Here is a 16,510-nt window from a genome sequence, read left to right as displayed (position 1 = left end):
GTCTGCGAGGTGCTCCGGATCGTGGGCTGGCGCTGCGCGGCGTCGTCACCACCACTGGCCTCTTCTATGGCGGTGAGTGGCAGCGCCGCCGCCGGTTGTCGGCGCTGCCGGGCCTGGCCTGCGCGGCGTCGTCACCACCACTGGCGTCTTCTATGGCGGTGAGTGGCAGCGCCGCCGCCGGTTGTCGGCGCTGCCGGGCCTGGCCTGCGCGGCGTCGTCACCACCACTGGCCTCTTCTATGGCGGTGAGTGGCAGCGCCGCCGCCGGTTGTCGGCGTGCAGCGCAGGCTTGGCCTGCGCGCGGCGGTCAGCTGAGCTGGGCTGCCATCGGCTGGTAGTGGGCTTGACCAATCTTTTTCTCTGCGCTGCGAAGAATGGTGCAAATAATGGTGGTGGTACAAAATTGCGGCCCGTGAGGGATTGCCGAAGCGAATAAATGGCACGCACCGATCGATAAAACCATCTACGCTTTATCCCGAAGCAGAGCTAAAGCTCTGCTTCACATCCATAATCCATACTAAAAGCAACAAAATCCACCCAAAAGCCATGGGACATGCGAATCATATCCTCGTATACTGTCGGAAAGTGGAAGTACGCGCAGAGCGTTCTCATCCATTGTCAGTCTCTGGCTGTTTGTTTTCGAGGACGGCGTACTTTCAACTGCACGAGCCGCTCCCAAACAGCGTGACGTGGCCGGCGTGGGCCGCCCCCCATATTGTTATCGGGACTGGCTGGACATTGCTTTGCTTGCCCGCTGTCCGGGTCTTCCGCCGTGGCGGCCACTAAAGCTGCCTGTCGGTCATTAAAGCTTGCCGTCATAACCTGCTAAGTAAGCACATCCTAGGAAGCATATGCACGACAAATAGAGATGCAAGTGCGTCACAATCCAAATGGATGAGACCACGATATACTAATGCCACTAGGTCAGAAACAGCTATTCCCAAAGCGCGCTCAGCAAGACAGCCATTGTGCGACGTGGTTTTACCGGCTGCGACGTGGTTTTACCAAGCTCACGTACATTAGGTCCTCATTTAGCCTAACGTAAACACGTACGACACCAGTAAATCAAATTCTGACTTTGGGGGGCGAAGGCGTGTGTTTCGTAAAGCGACATCATTGACTTGAAAGACAGCTCATGCCATTGTACATTTGACTGCTAATCTGGGCGGATGCTGAGAAATGTCATTGAAATTTGGACGCTAAGTATTCAAAACTGATGGGCGTCTTCAAACAATCACCTCGTGTAGTTACCGTGGTTAAAGGGTGGCTCAACGCCGCAATTTTAGCTTTTGAAAGCGTGCAGTAAGTAATTATACTGAGGACATATAGAAGCAAGCTATTTATTTTTGGCCACTTATTTTTCTCAATTGGCGCATCAAGTGATCCCATTTATCGATCGACTCCAACAAAAACTCCATTGACAGATTTTTTAAAATGCTTGCAAGCCACCTTGGCTCGCACCTTTAGTGGGTGGGCTGGATGGAATCTCGAGCGTAACATCTGTGGTTCATGGTGAAACAAAAGTGCTCAGAAGTCTCCGTTGTTGAGCAAATTCAATCTTTAAAGCTAATCGCGTAGCGGTGCCGTTTTGGTTGAGACGGATCTGGAGAGGGAAGCACAATATTTTTTTGTGATTTTGTTTGTCGGACATTTTGGGTATCACGTTGGTTTTACGCCGCGCACGAAACCAATTGGTCGGTAGCATTTTGCCGTGAAAACTGACTACCAATCTATTTAGAAGGATGACTTAGCCTCAGCGTATTGGTTTGCGCGGGTTGGTTTGCATTTTCGCAATACGAAAACATTTGTCACGGAACAGAAATCGCTGTTGAGGAATCACCGTCGTGCAACCAGTTCGACGCTCCACCGCCTTAGGATGCAACGGTGGAGCAGTTCAACTTTGCGCCAAAACGCTTAGCTGAGACAGTGTATAACGTGAAAGTACCAGTCCAGTTACGGGCGGACGAGTTTGGCTTTAGCTTCAAAGTTTATATTTGGGGTGAAAATCGCACGTTTGGTCAGTTTGACTTTTGGTCGTCCCGCATTACGCGTTCCTTTGAGTGCGGCTGCTCCTTTTCAGTGACCATGATCGGCCTCCCCGGCTCCCTGGTGACCGTCGTGCTGCGCTCCATCATCTCCAAGAACGTGGCCAAGGAGGAGCTAGGTAATGTACCCGCGAGGAGGGGTGGTGGGACTGCGCAATGCGACCAGGTTGGGGCTAGATAGGTGGGTCATGAGAGAGCTGGGAACCGTAGCCAGAGTGGGAGCTAGAACGCTGTGAACAGGGAGAGGGGGGGGGGGGGGTTGAGCAACGTGTCCAGGGTGGAGCTATGTAATGTAGACCCGATCGATCGATGTGCGTGCGTGTGTATGTTTACTCGCTGAGCGTGCGTAGGTGTTGCAGCGAGGAGGCGCCCGCCTACACACGTGTAGCGCTGGTGTCCGTGGGTACGTACTCCCGGCCTTACAACAAGCTCTACGCTGTACACCGAGGCACCGTGCTCGCACACGCGCACACGACGGCGTGTGGTCCGCAGGCGTGGTGTTCTCGTTCCTGGCGGCGGTGGAGTCGATCTGCGCGATGGCGACGGCGTCTGCCTTCCTGCTGCTTTACAACGCCGTGCTGGACCGCGGGCCGGGCGTCGTCTGGTGATCGCCGCTGGAGTCACGTCGCCCGCCCTGCTGGTACTGCTGTAAGTGCTGACTGGGCTCGCGCCGCCCTGCTGGTCCTGCTGTAAGTGCTGACTGGGCTCGCGCCGCCCTGCTGGTCCTGCTGTAAGTGCTGACTGGGCTCGCGCCGCCCTGCTGGTCCTGCTGTAAGTGCTGGCTGGGCTCGCGCCGCCCTGCTGGTCCTGCTGTAAGTGCTGACTGTGCTCGCGCCGCCCTGCTGGTCCTGCTATAAGTGCTGACTGGGCTCACACCGCCGAGCGGATCAGGCTCAGCAAACGCTCAGTCTTGGCTGGTCTGCTGTGTCGGTCCGGTGGGCTCGGCTGGCCCGTTTGTAGACCGATTCATGGTAGGTCTTACTGTAGGCCGATGTGCCCGGCTGGCTGGGGTAGACCGCTTCTGTGTGAAAGGGTCCATCTGGACTGGCCCTCTAGGTAGCCTGTCTGGGCTCCCTGTTGATAGTGATCTGGTCTGTTCTTACAGTAAGTGTGCCATCTGGGCTAGTCGTGTGGTAAAACAGCCGCTCTGTAACTGAAGTTGTGAGACGACCTAGTGGCAATATTTTTGTTTTACTCCTACCTATGTACTTGTCTCTTGAAAATGGCTTTAAAATGATTCTCCAAAAGGATCCTCAAGGTCTAGTTGCAAATCCCAAGCCATAAAAAATGGTGGGGTCCTTTGTCAAGCTGAAATTATCCTAAGCCAAGGTGGCAGACCATGTAGGGAAATAGTGGGAGATCTCAAGGCATCAACGCTGCTTTACTCATTTGGTATTCAGCCACTGAAGAGTGAGTTATCAGTCGCTGTGGACTATGGATGTACTGAGAGCAGGTAACGATATATCACCGAGGTCGTACTTGATATCTAGAATGTTTGAGAGTAACTGCAGATCACACAAATGGTAACTGGTAAAATGGTAGTTGTGCCCCCGTTCTGTTGTCACCATTGTCCTAGGTGCTCATTTGTTTCATCGCTGTTGTTGCTTTGAATATTTTTGACCTCCGTCGTATGTGACTAGCCATGTGCACTGGTTAGAGGACTGGGTTGCGCTATGTAACGCCGCCACGACCCTGATTGAAAGGACCCTAGCGTGCTGACTTGCCATGAACTGCGTGGGATTTTCGCTCCGCGTGTTGCTACTGTTCATTCTGCACAGATTGAGCTTTTTGGACAGGATCCGGAAAAGCTACAAGAGTGACTTTATATTACATAACACGACATAAATCTACACATCCATCCTGGACACAAAATGGCTGCGGCTGTCGATGCGTCTCTAAGCCCGAATTAACAACGGGACTACCCTATAAACAAACAGGACGCTCTTGGTGTTATCAGATGATCATCAAAGCCTTAAAAACAAGTTTATGAGGCTTCTGGTCTGGAATCTCTGGTTGGTCCTGAGTTTCCTCGCTGGGACGCTGATGTTCGTCGGCGCCGCGCCGTTGTGTCGCGGTACACACCTGCCACCTGAGCGCTGCCGCGGCCGCGCCGGCCCAGGACCGCTGCGTGGCCGCTGAGCCAGGCGGCGGCCGTTCCAGGGTGTGCCTGGTGCGGGAGCGGCGCGGCGACATGGGCTACGCCCAGGTGCTGAGCGAGCAGGAGGAGCGCGACAGACGCGAGGAGAGTCAGGAGCCGGAGGACAACACCGACGACGCCACCATATTCCAGCACTGAGCCGGACAGCCCGACCCTCCCCCACGCTGAAGCCGGCGTGCAACTCGCACTGGAGCGTTGTATGGTATCTGCCGCAAAGCGAAGACAGGCGCGGTCCCAGTGGCCACGTAGTGGTCCATTTTGCAGGACGCGGGGCGGCGGAAAGCGTCACAGATGTCTGAAGGGATACGCTTACGCCGTACGGCAGTGCCTGCGCCTGCCGTGGTCTGTTTCACGGCTCGCGTGCCTTGTCACAGCGCTGGCAGTGCAGCGTAGCAGCTCTCTGTGGGACATGCCGCTGCCCTCAGGGATTGTCCATGATAGCGAATGTAACGCGCGCATAATTAAAAGCACCTCGTTCGCAGCTGATCACGAGGCTGGCCTTTTCATGGTGTGGTATGCTGTGTGTCATTCGTTTATGTAGACATATCTATATTGCCTAATTTTTAAGATCGCATTTTTACACGGCTGTCGGTAGTTTGTAACTATGTGCTTATGAATTAGTGGAGGACTCCATACAGTAATGGATTTGTCCGTATGAATGGTTCTGTTTGTAGTGCTGTTTTTCAGCGCCACTTCCTTTTACGGTTGGTCTTACCCAGATGTCGGGGTGCCCATGAGCTGCGCCCATGAGGGTGCCCTGCCGCAAGATTTTCTACCAATTGTGCTTCAATCCCCACCCCATTGTGGGCGTGGTGGGCTGCGACTTATCGCCAAAGATCAAAGAACGGTGGCGGTCGGACCTGCAAGAGGACACGAGTCAACGGGCGAGACTCGGCTAGTCTCGGTGTGAAGGATCACACTTGTATTCCCGAAGCGCTCGGTAATTTTAGTCTACCGCAAATATATTTTACCAGGTGCTTTGTGGTGCGGCCTTTCAAGTATGGGCTCCATTGCGATGTAAACGAGGCGACGCGACGAGATTCGGGTGGCCTGACCCGATGAACGCACTACGCACAGACAAAGTGCCGTTGGCTCACAAGTGCTGATTTTATTGTGTTGAAGGGAGGTTTGAACGAGTGTTTTGCAGGGATGTCTTTCGGGCTAAGTCTGTTCTTCTGCGACCAATTGACCGGAGGATAACACGGCACATCCCTTAAAATGGCAAGAGCTCGTTGGTGGGGTAATTATATGGCCAAAACAGCATTCTGTGAGTTTTAGAGGCGTGCGGCTTACCGATAAGGAACTAGGAGATAAAAATACGCGATGGCGTCTCAAACCCTATTTGAAGTTGCGCTTACGAAAACAGTTTGCGTGCTATAAAGTTTGTGAGAAGTTCAATCAGATGGCAAAGTGCCTCTGTGATGGATTGTGTCAGTATTACATTCGAGGTCAGTTAGATGCATACAGTGACCTTGTTTGACCTTTCACCTAATTTTGCTTAAAAATGTAAGCCTTCAATTTCTCTGAAACCGGTATGCACTTGGAGACCAATATATCTTCGTTCAGAGTAAGACAGGAATCGACAAGATCTTGTCCAGACATGTCGCATATCGAACTCGAACATTGGCGGTCTCGCACGGCCACACGCCATGAGCCGGTCGTCCGGTGTGGGGTGACCGGCGCGGTGGGCTTACCCCGCCGAAAGCTGGGACTGTGACATTAAGATCACTCATTACTATCTAAAAGCCAGTCACTTAGGCATTCTTCCGGAATTCTAAAACATTGAATGGCAGATGTGTGTTATCGACCTACGTGCCTGTCGCCATTCACGAATCGGGTAGATGGCAACGCCTCGCGCTTGTAGCCCTCACAGCGCATCGATAACCATGATTTAAACCTGACGCGGAGCTCGACATGCGAGGAAACAAACAGATGGTCTTAGGTTACATTGTTTTGTCCAGTGAGGCCCTGACCCGGAGCAAAGTTGCCTCGTGTCCTGGCCCAGCACGCCTGTAAACGCGCGCATGAAATACGGATTACTGGGCAAAAGCGTCGTCATCCGCTGTTCCTGTCGATGTGATCACACCAACGAGTTTGTAGAAACCACACTACGGCTACGAGCTCCGGATCAACGGCAGGATCAAGCTCAGCAACGGAAGAGCGAGACCGGAACGCGACATTACAATCTCGCGATTCATGACTGATTAATAATTATCGTCAAGATTTTGAGGTGCACTTTGTAACAATTGCACGCAATAATTTCTGCAGCTGGAGAAATTTCTGTCCGTTGATGTTAGAACACTCATTTCTCCGTCCATGCTCATGTTCAAAATATATCTTGTGAAACAATATATTGTATAACACATATTGTAAAACATATACATGATATATTTGCTTTGCAAATGCGAATGCATTATGACCGACAATAATATGTCAGTCACTTGCCTACTTTTTCATCGCATTATTCGACCCCTGGCCCTTACCGCGCCCAGGTGTGTATCCAGAGGCTTGGCAGGAGAGGGAACAAGGTTGGCAAAGTGCCCCTTTGTAGTAAAAGACCAAATGAAATTGTTGGATATGGTCAATTTGTTAATGAAAGCACGTTTTTCTTCCACATTTTCCTTTTCTACCTTCTATCTCTGTAAAAGGAGCCATAAGCTACCGGAAGACCAATCCCACCTGAATTTTATAGTCAATCAATGTTTATCAAATCAGTATAATCACAATTAAGACCAATCACAATATGGCGAAAAGAAATCACACGTTAAACGACTGCATGCAATGAATCACCGGCGATCTTTACTTTAAATTGGCTCAGTGGACTCTGACGGATAGAACTCGGGAGATTTCCCAGAATCTTTTTCTGGGCTGTACAGCGACATTAAAGTCAGTGGGGATAGGAATGGGTGAACAACTTGTTTTAACATGGCCAAGTCATGTTTGTCTGGAAATGTTCCACACCCAGCCAGAACTGATTGGTGATAAAAATAATGCAACGTAGTTTTGAGCATTCGCGTTGCGCAAATCTCAACAACAAAAACTTCGATACAGGCGTTGCAGTCTTCATAGGCCGCGCAGCGTCGGCTCTGCGGCTAACACTGAGTCGTGGCCAGCGGGTGGACAAAGATGGTAACGCGTATGAAGTAAGCACCTTTCAAAAATTTTAGGACATCAAACGGTACCATTTAAATGTGGTCGGGCGTGTAGTTCACCTGTGCTACTTTTAGAAACTTAGATTGATGAATTGAACGGACTGGCCTTTACAGCTCCATGAAGTGGTGCTGGAATCTGGTGGTAGAAGTGGAGGAGTGAAGGTCGAATCTCTAGCTTTTGTGTTGCTGTATTTGTTGATTTTTCCAGAAAATAATCTCAACGTGTTAAAAAAGTATGCCCAGCCTAATATTTAAAAGGTACACATCAATTTTTAAGGCTTTGGGAAGGCCGCCTGGTGCAGTGGCCAAGGTCGTTCGGTTTTACTTAAACTGCAACCCAGGCCATCGCCCTCTTGCCTTTTGAGACTGCGGGTTCGTAGGCTCAAACCTTTTGACAAATTATGTCACTAGCCGATTCTGCAAAAGCAACCACGTTCTCAGACAACCATAGATTGGCCTCAATCATTTTTAACTCATTTCAACCCACTGTATTCAACACTAATAAGGTCCTTTATTTTTTCCGGAAAAGGGGCCCCCTTGAACAGAGCACCAGGAGGCACATTATTGTTCCCGGACAAGGGGTGAAGGGCCATTCTGGGCTGTCGTTCTGGCGACGCAGGGCGGCATCCCCCAGCCGTTTTGGAGGCCTTCCAGACGTGGGAGACCTTCTGGTCCGCGCAGACCACGGTTGATCCCGGATCAACGCAGGAACCCTCATGGACGCAGCAACATTCCTGATCGCCGCAGGTGGTTCGATAGAACCCAGTTCGGCTTAACGGACCCATGCTGGAATTCGGATGGAGTGCCCATTGCTTGATACAGAGGACCCTGACTCGCATAGGACCCTTCCATCGCCTCAATGTGAGCAATGAGCATACGCTCTCACGTTTCATTTCATTGTCAGAGGCCTCCGACCAACGCAAGAGGCCCTCTGTCATATGGGCTCCCGTCCCCGTCCCTGCTGCTCAAATATTCACCTGACGGACTCGAGGTCCCTTGTCCACAAACGACGCTCTGTTAAGCGCTGTGAGTCACTGAATGATACAGGAGCCCCGACCAGTGCAAAGCGTGGATCCGATCATGTCCCTGCTCCGGAAGTGGGTCGCCAGAGCTCAGACCAACACGGAGCCGATGATTGCTGTTAGTTATCTTTGCCGAAATAGAGGAACGCTCTGGCTCAGGTGTCCCAATCGGTGCAAGAGGTGCTCTAATTGACATTAAGCATCACAGCCCTATGGGCGGAGTCGTTAATGTGACCCTCAGCCAGCCCTTCGGGCCCTTCAGCCTTCCAATCAGGCCCTTGATCCTTGTTCTCGAGAAACACGGCCCCGCTTCGGGTCCCCCAAAACGCCGTTCTGACTCGCGGCTACTTGCCGACACAAGACCTCTGTTAGGCGCTGTGGTCCCTGACCGACACAGGAGCTCCTCACTGCGTCAGGGACCACAAACATTGCAGATCGCGGGCTCCAGCCTCGTTCCTGCTTGGAAAATATGTCTCCAGGGCTCGGACGGACATCGAGCCAACTGTTTGGTGTTCGTTGTCTCTGGCCGACTTAGACACCCACATGGTCTCAGGGTTCCTCAAACGGTACAAGAGGACCTCTGATTGACATTTTAGGTCACGACCATACCGGCCGCAAATTTTTATGCCACCAACAGCCAGTCCTTTGGGTCCTTACGCTTTCCAACCGGGCCTTTTATCATCGATTCCATCGGGCCGCACGGACCCCTCTTCGGGGTTATCGAACATTTTCCTTGGTCGGTTCGGGGCCCCTACAAGCATATGAACGTCTGTTCGGCGCTGTGGGCCCCTGAGAGATATATGGGCCCCGACCAGTGTAAATCACTGGCCCCCGGCTTCGTAACTGATTGGGAAAGGCCCCTCAGACCCATACCGATACAGAGCTGACTGTGCGGTGCTGGAGGTGCCCCACCGACATATAAGCCCATATCGACTCAGGGGTCCCCGATCGGCGCAAAAGGCCCTCTGGCTGTTATCGTCCCCGCAGACCGGGACCTCTGGATAAGACTCCGACTGGCCCTTCGTGGCCTTAGACCGTCGAATCTGGGAAAAAAGAAAGGGGACGATCGGGGCCCTTGATCGTCAAACTCGTAGGCCTTTTAGGCTCTCTGGGCCTCCTAAAACACTGCCTCTGACCGGCTCGAGGCCCTTGTCAGTGCAGCGCCCCTATCAGGCGCTGCGGGCGCTGGTAGACGCTGCGGCTCCGACTTATGTAAATCGCTGGCTCCGGCTTTGCTCCTGCCTGGGAAATGGATCCTCAGGCCCATGCCGTCACGGAACCAGATGTGTGTTGTTGATAGTGTCTGACCAACATATAGGCCCTTATCGACTCAGGAGGCCCCTGCTCAGCGCGCGGGGCCCTCTGGCTGGCATTGAAATGCCAGGTCCTGCGGGCTGAGATCCCTGAATGCGACCTCTAGCCGACCTTTCGGGCCCTTCGGACACTCGAACGGGGCTCTTAATCGTAGAGTGGGAGGCACGTGCCCCCTGCGCTCCCCCTGCCTGCGCTGCTGGGTGGGCCCCTGCATTCTCGATCCAGGCTGCGTCTATGTGCGCTTGCTATTTGACTTCTGACTTGGATGATCTGCGGCAGAGGTTGTTCAATGTCATGTAGGTCAAAGGCAGGGTGACCATCCCAATGACGACGGGTATTTAACTTTTTCCATAAAGCTCTGTCGTGGAATTGGAATTTCACAATAGGAAGGTGGAGCTCTAGCACACACACAACGATCCTGCTTTGCGTGAGCTCTGATCTCAAAATCGTTTAATTAAAACATTTGAAAGACAATAAAGATTACATTAAGGCATGCAACCGAAGCATTATATGGACCGCAGTATGGACCGCAGTTAGTGTTTTCGGTGTCTGGCTCAAACAAGGCCCGAGCCCGTTTCAGGGCCCGGGCCCAGTGGCCTTGAAGGGCGCCTCTTCGGTGCTAGAGACCGTGATTGGCCATACCCTTCTATTGACTCATTGTGGACTATTGTGGACTATATTTCGTTGTCGTTTCTTGTATTTCCATGTCATGCCAGGCAAGAGGAACTCGACCAACGCAACTGGCTCTCTGAACTTCAGGGTCCCGTCCTGTTCCGCGAGTGCAAAATGTTCCTCTGATCGAATTAGAGCCGTTTGGTGACACAGGCTCCTCTGCTAAGCACTCTGTGCTTTGATGCAGGGGGCCACATTCCTTTAGGGCCCCGGCCAACGCAGGGGGCCTTTAGTATCAATCGCGTGCACTGACATTGTCCCTGTTTTACAAGTGCCCCCCCCCCCCCCCGGGTCTAAACTGACTCAGAGCTAGCTGCTCAGCGTTGATGGTCTGGTACCTTCATAGACGTTTTCGTCGTCTCGGGACCCCGACAGGCGCCACGAGTCCCTTTGGCTAACCTTTAAGGGCTAGGGACTTCGCCTCGAGTTCGTCCCCCGGCCAAGCTTTCCGGCCCTCCAATCGGGCCCTTGGTGGTCTGTGCCGTCCCGAAGACCGTTCAGAGCCTAGTGGGATGATATGTTCTCTGTGCCCCTCCCCCCTTCACCGCTGGCTGCGCCCCTGGATGTTTAGGTATGTGCGAAACTCAATGATAGTCGCCGACTCGGTCTCAGAACGTAACTCCAAGGTGAGTAATGGCGTTTCCCAAAACATTGGAATGTGGATGTCAGCTTGGCTAAAAATATGGTGGTCTTTGATGGTGGGCTTAATTTCCTAGGTTCTGACAAGGATTCTTCATTTCCTGTTACATCTTGATGATTTTCACCTATTTGGTGGAACTTAGGCCAACGTGATGAATGGTATTATTTCTCGACCTTCCAATTGTACGAACACTTTGTACAATTGGTGAATTGAGTAAGCATTACTACAATTTGTTTGTACACAGCGTCTGTACAGTTCACCAGTTGTACAAACACTTCGTAGAACTGGTGCACTGGTGAATTGGAAAATTGGTGAATGGGCATTACGGCTGACGACTTCGTTAAACCGGTGGTAAAATATCTACATTAGTGGCAAATAATCCGATCGGTGATAACATGCTCATTTTGGTGTTGATTCTTTTTTGTGAAAGCATCTGTTTTACTCTCTTATTCATATTTGGTGACCGACTAGCAGGAAATCGTAGGTGTTTTGGCCCGGAGACCTAAAAAGTGATAGCCGGGGCTGGGGAAATTTCTTCTGGCTCACGGCCAAGCAAAACCGCCTCCGTGGCCTAGGTGAAAGATGCTGGACTCGTAATCCAGCGGTACTGGGTACGAGTCTCAGAGCGGGTGCATTGTTTGGCCCGACTGAAATGAAAAGGTCAGCTGGCAAGTGGCCGGCGAGGGTCAACCCTGGCCCGGGGCGGCTGCGTCGCAGCATTGTGCGGCGCGTAAAAAACCCCGCAGTCCTGTCTAGCGCAAGGGCGGAGGCACAATTATCCGTCGAACTGGACGGTATGACTTCGGTGATGGGTTCAGGGTAAACGCAGCAAGCTATGCTTAGCAGGTACTATGAACCCAGAGTCACCCGTACAAACCATTCGGAATAAATTTATAACAAAGATAAACGTTAAGCCGGCTTATGCCATCCGGCGCAAAGCAAAGGAAAGGAGAAGCTACGTTGTGTTAAAAGGCCAATTCCGTCCGTATGCAAAAGCAAGCACATAAAAACACGGCGGATTCACGCGTCCATATATGAGTAGGTTCTGCTGTCGTAGTGTCTTGCGACCGGCTCACTGGTGCGCTCGGCACGTCCAAAGTCACTTCTGTATTTGACACACGTCACAGGCACTTCACACAGTCCGTTCCGCCGGCGCGTCCGTTCTCGCGCCGGCGGCTCCCCGAGTCTTCTCCTGGTTACTCCCCTCTCCTGGCCCCCTTGGCCGCATACCTCCTACCTGGGCGCCTGGGGCAGGAGGAGGGGAACGCAAGCGCCTCGAAGCGGCCCTCGTCAAACTAAGCAAACATTCACTGGCTAGCACATAGGTGTTCCCTGGCACCTTATGCAGCATATACAGGCACATACAAACACAACACACAATACAGAACGATGCACTGGAAGCCAGGACCACCTCATTGCCGAGCCGATTTCTTCTTGGCTCTGCCGGTGGATCAGGCGGATACCATTGCCGCAAAAAGGAGTCCTTCGGTTCCGCCGCCCTGCCAACGAACAGGGAGCCGGCCCAGCGCTCCCTATAAACCCAGCACCAGAAATAACCACAAATAGCTAAAATAGCTACTTGTACTAAATTCTGTAAGTCAGGACCAAAATAAGCATTTCACCACCGATTAGATTCCGGGTGCCAATATGAACGTTTTCACCACCATTTTAACGAAGTCGTCAACCTTAGTGCCTAGCAAATATACGAAGGAAATGTCTAGAAAGAATGTTATCCGCCAGGTTGGCTGAAGATACAACATATAGGTGAAACAAATCACCAAGATATGACAAAAAAACAAGAATTTGCACCAGAATCTAGGATATTTAGCCCACCAGCAAAAAACTGTCATATTTTAAGCCAAAATGGCATCAATTTTCGAATGTATTTGGACACAGGCGTCATTACGGAAATTGGAGATGTGCTCTGAGCGCGAATCGCTGACAAGTATTGAGTTTCGTACATATCTACGCATCCAGGGGCGCAGCCATGTGGTGTTGGGGAGAGGGGGGGGGGGAGGGCACAGGGAACATGTCATCCCGCTAGGCCCTAAGTGGCCTTCGGAATCAGGACCCTCGGCACGAGCTATGAAGCGCCCGATAGGAGGGACCGAAGGCATGACCAGGAGACGACCCGGGGAGAAGATATGACCCCAAAAGGTCAGCCAAAAGCATTCGTCACGTCTGTGGGGGGTCCCGGGACGACGAAGGCATCCATGTAGGTCCAAGACCACCAATACTGAGCAGCTGGCTCTGAGTCGGTTTTGGCCCGGGGGGGGGGGGGGGAAGGGGCTCATTAACGAAGCAGGGACAAGGCCTGTGTCGGCAATTGTTACTGATGGCCTCCTACATTGGCCAGGGTTCCTAAGACAATGTGGCTGTCTATACCAAAGCACAAAGTGCTGAACAGGGGGGTCTGTGTCGGTAACAGTCTCTTAGTCGACCAAAGGATCATTTCGCTCAGAAGGAACAGGACGGGACCTTGAATGGCAGAGAGCCTTTTGCATTGGTTGAGGTCCTCTCGCCTGACATGGAATGGAAATAAGAGAAATGAACATGAAATGGTCCAAAATGAGAAACTATAATGGTCTGACCAGGTACAGACTATAGTGCCGTACAGAGGCCGTGCAGGGCCCTTGGGACTGGGCCCAAAAACGGACCCGGACCCTAAAACGGACCCGGGGCCCCGTTTAAGCCGGGGGCCTGAAAACCCTAACTGCGGTCCATACTTGCAATACACATACGTATTTTGGTGACATGTCGCATTTTTGTCATAACCGTTTTCAAAACCTTTCTGATCCAATAATTTTAAGATCATGGAGCCCACACAAAGCAGGGTTGTTTTGTGTGCTCAATGACTCTACCTTCCCATCGTGAAATTTCGGTTCTACGGCATAACCTTATGGAAAGACTTGAATACACCGTAATGCTTGAAACAGTCCCGTGCCCTTCGACTCCCCTGAGATTGAACATCCGCTGCCACTGGTCACAGACCATCCAAATCAGAAGTACAATAACGAGCGCATATAGACCCAGCCAATATCAAGAATGTAAAAGCCCACCTCCATCTCACTACCACCCCTTCGTGGTGAGTTTCACTGGGATGCATCCCCGTGTTTGGCTATTCTCGATGTGGCCTTGCAAGTGCATACATAATACAGAGGGGCAACTTAAGCCCCTTCACCGGCGCAGGTGGATTGGGATCACCAGTAGCTGATACCACCCTAGCTACGGAGGGCAAAACACTCTGTTTTTGGTCCCAATTTGATTCATTTTGGTAACAGTGCATTCTTTTTCACCTGTGATCAGACGTTTTAGCCCTGTATCTGATCGGCTTACCGACCAGATTTTAACCAGCCCCATTGGTGATGAATGAGCCCTTCTGATGCTAATTTGGCCGTTTTGGCTCACTGATTCAGTTGGTGCTCAGGTTAACTATTTTGGTGCTGGAAGGGTCATTCTGGTTGTGTCGGTAATTTTGGCCCGTCGTTTAGCATGGCTTTGGCTCTGAGAATCTTGTCCATCACTATGCAGCCAGCTGATTACTACCGCTGGCATTGCCGGCCTTGAACGCATTGTTGTTATACGTTGAGGTGGAGTGGGCGGTCAGGGAATATATCGGCTCTTATCGAAATCACAGCCACAGGTGAATTTTGGTTGAATTTCAGGAGAATCAAAGCAGCATGCCTGATGTAGTGATATGTAGGTAACGTTATGAGGAACAATGTGTAGCACGGTCTAAAGCAGGACTGTCATGTCGCAAGCGCACGAAATTTGATAGGCTAAACTGGCTGGCAAAGCTGCGCTATTCTAGGAGCTGCACTATTTTAACAGCATTTTGTGCGTGCAGAGGCTCGAGCATACTGTCCCATATTTTGCTTTACATCTATGGTTTTGTTCAAGTATGGTCAAACTGCCTCAACCCGGGCATTGCGTTATTGTGTGGTAAGGTGGGGGCTAATCCCAAATGCTCTCCAAAATAACAAACTCCCTCAAATTTTGTTCAAATGCCTTCACAAATTGACTAACACATGAGCCTGACATAGCATAATTATTTTCATAAATCTCACCCATGCAGAACCCTTATCTTTTCATTTACAATTTTCAAATGGTTGTATCACAGTAGCTATTTCTATGACAGAAGTGGTGTGGCATGCATGTCAGTGAAGAGATTGCATGCAAATTCATTTTTTAGCCTGGGAAGCCCAGCCCTGTGCAGCTATTCATTGTGTCTAAAAGTGAATATTGTGGCCCAACTCAATCATCAGGATAATTAAGTACAGCTGAACAATGGTTTACACATCAAGGACCTCTTTTCTTAATTTACTCATACTTGTATGCACAAATTACCTTACTCTCCTGGTTATAGGATGGATTATGTATATACAGTCATATGGACAGCCCAGAAACCACATATTTGGTTGACTTGAAATATGTTTATTTTAAAGATGACCAAGGGCAACTAAGAAACCAACAAGTGTGGAGAGGCTGAAATATGTTCATTTTTCTGCTCATGCAGTTCACTTTGTTTTGTTGTGCTGTGTGGTTTTTGTCCTGTACTTGGCATTTATGCCATGGGTCCAAATCTCAGAGCATAATTTTTTGTTTGGCATTAAGGATGAGTAAAAAAATGGATATTGGTAAGTTGTTTAAGGTGAAAACATGCTTTTAATATGGAATATTGTCATTTGTTACTTACCTCCCATTGGGCAATCATTAAGCAAAAATGTATTGTGTAAGGGCAGATTCATTTTCTGATTTACAACTGTCATCAAGCACTAACAATTGCTGTTGGGTGCTGGAACATGTTGCTGAATAAGTGGAGCTTTTAATGTTGGCCTAAATGGCCAACAATGCCATTTTGAAGTACACCAATGTAGTTAATTGATTCTTCTGCCCATACAAAGATCTTAGGCCCCATTGGATGAACCACATTGGCAGATCTTAGGCCCATTTGGATGAACCACATTGGCGTCACAACCACTTCCCTTTGCAGATGACTTCCTGTGCATCTTCCAGATGGGTTGCAGATGACTTGCTGTGCATCTTCCAGACAGGGCTCCAAACCAACACATGGCCCAGTGCCACCAAGCAACACAAGCATGTGAGCAACTCACAGAAAACACAGCAATCTTCAAAACATAGCACATCAAAACATGACATGACATTAGAAGCCCTACTCATTTGCCAACATACCCCAGCACACAAGCCAGTGGATCCATGGTTTGCGCATGGTTGTGCGAGATGGTGATGAATACACACATCGAACCTCAGCCTTGCATGTGTGATCATTATCTAATATGATTTGTGATGCGAATCTCATACCGCTGACACCTAGTGGACGAGGTCCACATCTGTTTCCGACCATTATTTCTGAGTTGCGCGCGATAAGAAAGTTTTGCATTATCGTCTTTTATCATGAATTACAAAGTAAGCTGTCGCCGCAGACGACTCAACGCATTTTACAAAAGTAAAAGTAAATAAAACGCCGAGGTGCATGTGCAACTGGCT

General features: G+C 50.5%; 1 long non-coding RNA gene across 1 annotated transcript; it reads left to right on the top strand.

Moving 5' to 3' along the window:
- Positions 1–23: 23 nt before the first annotated feature.
- Positions 24–2,641, top strand: LOC119101080 (uncharacterized). The gene is made up of 3 exons (XR_005094503.1): positions 24–72; positions 2,080–2,163; positions 2,537–2,641. It is a non-coding gene; the product is annotated as an uncharacterized LOC119101080 (long non-coding RNA).
- The last annotated feature ends 13,869 nt before the right edge of the window (positions 2,642–16,510 follow it).

This window comes from Pollicipes pollicipes, unplaced genomic scaffold (assembly GCF_011947565.3).
Source record: "Pollicipes pollicipes isolate AB1234 unplaced genomic scaffold, Ppol_2.1 Scaffold_4881;HRSCAF=5763_pilon_pilon_pilon, whole genome shotgun sequence".
In the NCBI taxonomy this organism is placed as follows: Eukaryota; Metazoa; Arthropoda; class Thecostraca; order Pollicipedomorpha; family Pollicipedidae; genus Pollicipes; species Pollicipes pollicipes.
The sequence above is the reverse complement of the archived record's forward strand: the minus strand, read 5'-3'. Positions and strand labels throughout refer to the sequence as shown.